This window comes from Cryptomeria japonica, chromosome 4, assembly GCF_030272615.1.
Source record: "Cryptomeria japonica chromosome 4, Sugi_1.0, whole genome shotgun sequence".
NCBI classification, from domain to species: Eukaryota; Viridiplantae; Streptophyta; class Pinopsida; order Cupressales; family Cupressaceae; genus Cryptomeria; species Cryptomeria japonica.
In genome coordinates this window covers 329,458,455-329,462,538 of record NC_081408.1, presented here as the reverse complement: position 1 = coordinate 329,462,538, position 4,084 = coordinate 329,458,455, and positions in this window count along the sequence as shown.

The window sequence follows — 4,084 nt, the reverse complement described above, 5'->3', positions numbered from 1 at the left end:
TAGGTAGAAACCCCTTTGTGTTGTGGAGAAGAGCAACCCGAAGCAAGATGACCAGTAGAGAAACATCTTTTGCAGCGAAAGGGGAGGCCTTCAAAATCCAACAGTTGTGACCAAGGCCTATCCCCTACCATAAGAACCACATCACCCGGGAGAGGAGTGGAGATGTCGATATCAACAAGAATGCGGGCAAAGGTAGTGTGTTCCATTGAGGACGTAGCATCATTGACCTTCAAGAAATGACTAATAGAGTTACCGATCGCCTCATAGAAAGAGTGCTCATAGAAATGAAGAGGGAGATTGATGAGCCGAACCCAAACTGGATGCACATTAAGTGGTTCAATGAGAGGGTTGAAAGAGGTTGTCCAAGTCTTGATGGAGAGGGAGTGCACTCCCCAAGCCTATAGCTTGCTCAAAATCAAATCCCTATCAGTGGAAGAAGTGAAAGAAGCAATGAAAAATCCTTTAGCTCGGGGAAAAAGCTCGATATTGAGAGCAACCAAAGGTCGCTAAGAGTCACTTACCCAATTGTGAAGGTCCAGTAGGGAAGGCCAGAGCCCAGAGAATCTGCATCCTTCTATGTTAATTCACCTAGGATAATTAGAAAAACATTACAATAAATAACTTTGTATTACGTAAATGAGTTGGGACTTATATTTGAAATTAATTGTAAAATTAAGTGTACAAAAATAAAAAAAATAACTTGTGAAATGTAGTTCAAAATGTGATGATGGAGAAATGCTTGAATATGTGTTAGAAGTTGACTTGCTAATGCTTTGTAGTTTTAGGGTTCACTTCGGCAAAGATCTTAGACTCTATAAGTTAATTATGTTTTCCTCTTGATCACTTATGTGAGTGTGGAACTAAATTCCATGAGTGTGAATTATACCTGTGTGTACGCTTGATCTAATACATATATATGATTTGATGAAATGTGAATAATGGGATTCACTTGTCTTAATTTTGGGAGTTTGGTTTTGTGTAAGAACATGTAGTGTTGACAAACGCATTTGAGGAATTTTATACATTACAAGGGTTAAGTTCTCCTTGATTAGATCCCTAACATATTAGCTTGATTTGAGTGAAATATTAAAGAAAGCAAGCAACTATACAATTCACTTGGGATGATGTGACAAACAAACAAATGTGGAATACATTGTCATTTAAGCTATTAGATCTAGATGTTTTTCACACTCTAGCAAGAATGATTGAATGCCCTTAAATACAACAACCAAACACATGAATCATATAACATACACTAAGTCAACTTACAATGGTTAGTGAACTGGATATCAAGGTGATTATCTAAATTTTGAATTTTTAAAACTCTAGGGATTAGATATGCAATTGCAAAAGCGACACCGGTAAAGTTTGCATCCATACATATTATCCAAGGTGATGAATAATAGGTATATACATTAGAAATGGAAATTTGTGGATCAATGATAAGAGGATTGGAACATGGAATGCCATGAACTAATTTTACATAAGATTATGCCACTTGTTAGCTAATTGTTTCATTAATGACTCTAAATAAGAAGCCCCCAAAACATAAGGGGAAAGGGAACGAATATACAATTTTCACCATCACAAAATGGTTTATTTATTTAGTTGGACTTATGTAGGTGGTATATTTTTCCCTATGATATGTTTGTTGGAAACCATGGAGCTATTAAAAACATTAATAAAGATAAAAAAAATTATATGCATTAATTTTTTGAATTAGTTAAAGTTGAAGAGTTCACAATCAAGATAATGTTCTAAAGGGCACAACCAAATCATTTACTAATCAAAATTGAAGGACCTCATCTCTAACTTTGAATAAATTCAAACATAATAATCGCGTACCTAAACAACTTACTAGTACAACATATTCACACAAAGAAAATACAATGAAAAGTTTTGACACCTTGTATGTTCTAATTTATATGAATTTAAAAATACGAAACCTTAAAATATATAAGATTTATTCTTTTCATAGACTGTTTGACCTCATTAATGTTATTAAATGCCTTTATTCATTCTTTCCCCTCTAACTTGAAGCACACACATTGACAAAGAAAAAAGAAAGGAAAAAAACTTTTAATGACCACGAGGCTAAAAATAGCCTATAGGATCTAGTCAACCTTCCCATTTTTTGCTTCATGGAGAAGATAAAAAATAAGCAACTCATTTTCTTGACTCGGGGTCCAAATGCATTGAATGAATGAATGTTTTTAATAACATCCATGAGGCCAAAAGGTCCACGGGACCCATAAATAGCTAGCAACACATATAAGCATGAAAGTCCAAAACAAAATAGATTGATGACATTATGCTTACTTAATCTCCTTTTTTTTTTGTATCTTGGTCACTAATTTGCAACTTTTTTATCATTTCTTCTTCAAGCAAGTTACTTAAGGAGCCCACATTTAGAGCCTTGGTGTAATTGATATGAATATCCTTGTAATTTGGTTACTTCAAGATGTAATACCATCCAGTCTCCACTATTTCTAGAGTATAAAAGCAACATCTTCTATTTGCCTACTCTTCTTTAGTTATCTTCCACCTTCTAGTTTCACACCCAAGTTGATGCGAACTAATTCTTACCCAAGCCATTAAGTTTTTTTCTTTCCATTTTATTTATGCTCCTATATAGTTCTTTTATGCATAGTCATATGTGGGATCAAAGTGTTTGACATAGTATTCTCTTTTCCTCCCAAGTTGCCTTGTCCACATGCTTTCTTTGAATTTTCCTTGAGCATACCTTTTGATTTCCCCATTGTTATCTGGGCACTCTTTTCAACTAATTCCCAACTTACTCATCCACTTATCATTTCGTTTCATCCATGCACTCTTCCTTCTGTCTAATTTCTCTTCTACTGTTATTTTGGGTCAACGAGGCAACCCCATGCTCTCTAGCCTTCTTATCTATAACTTAGCAACCTGATCATAACCAATGCCTCCACAAGAAAGGAACCAACTTCAACCAACACAATCTCATATGCAATAGATAATTTTATTTTGAGGCTATTTATGATTAGATATTTTTGTAATCTCTCCAACTATCTTCACTCCATTCCTGATGTGCTGCTACCCCAAACTTCACATACATACACCACCACTACCATTAGCAACCCAAAAAGAGTTTTCTTAGTCTTCTAATGTCACAATTTAGCTCTTCTACATTCATTTTGCAATTAGTAGAAGAATTTCCATCCTCCTTGTATCCTTTTTGAGGAAATCAAGGCCAAGATACTTATAATCATTAACCACTTGTAAGGGGCTGCCTTCAAAGACACATTTCATATGAACCTTCTTTCTCTTCAAGGGGAAGATCATGACCTTTGTTTGGCTAGTGTTCACCTGCATCCTCACCTCTTGGCCAAACAATTCTAGAGCTTCAAGTGTTCTCTCAAATCATGCACTATTTTTGTCATTAAAAAAATTCATTTACATATAGAAGCAACTTTACTACATTGCTGGTCAAGTGAACACCTCCATAATCAAACTTGTCTACCCACACAACCCAAAAAACATAGGAGATAATGGGCAACTTTGCTTGAAGCTAATGTCACTTCCAAACATTATGATACTATTTGTTTGGTTCTAATTTTTGCCCAAATTTGCTCATACAATCTATGAATAACAACCCTATACTTTTTAGTATTCTCAATTCTTCCATTCTATTCCATAATTTTTTTCTAGGTACATTGCCAAATGCTTTCTCGAAGTCAATGAAGAAGCAAAAGACCTTTGAGTTTTTTCCAAACCTTCTCAATCAATCTGAGTATAGTGTGGTCATCATTGGTAGAGTACTTTGGCCTAAAGCTCATTTGCCCTTTCACCCTCGTTCCCTCCTCCCTCCAAATATTTGTTTGTCTTTCTATAATGCTTTCAATTATTTTTAAAAAAATGGATTGATCCGTATAATTTGATAATTTGAAAGATTGTTGATGTCACCACTTTTGAGCAACAATGACTTACACTAGTTGTCCAATTAATACCATGTAATTTAAGATGCAATAAGTATCCAAAACTTTACCTAATTCTTTCTCCACTTGCACAATTTTCAATATTTTATATCTTGTATCGAGTAAGTAAGAAA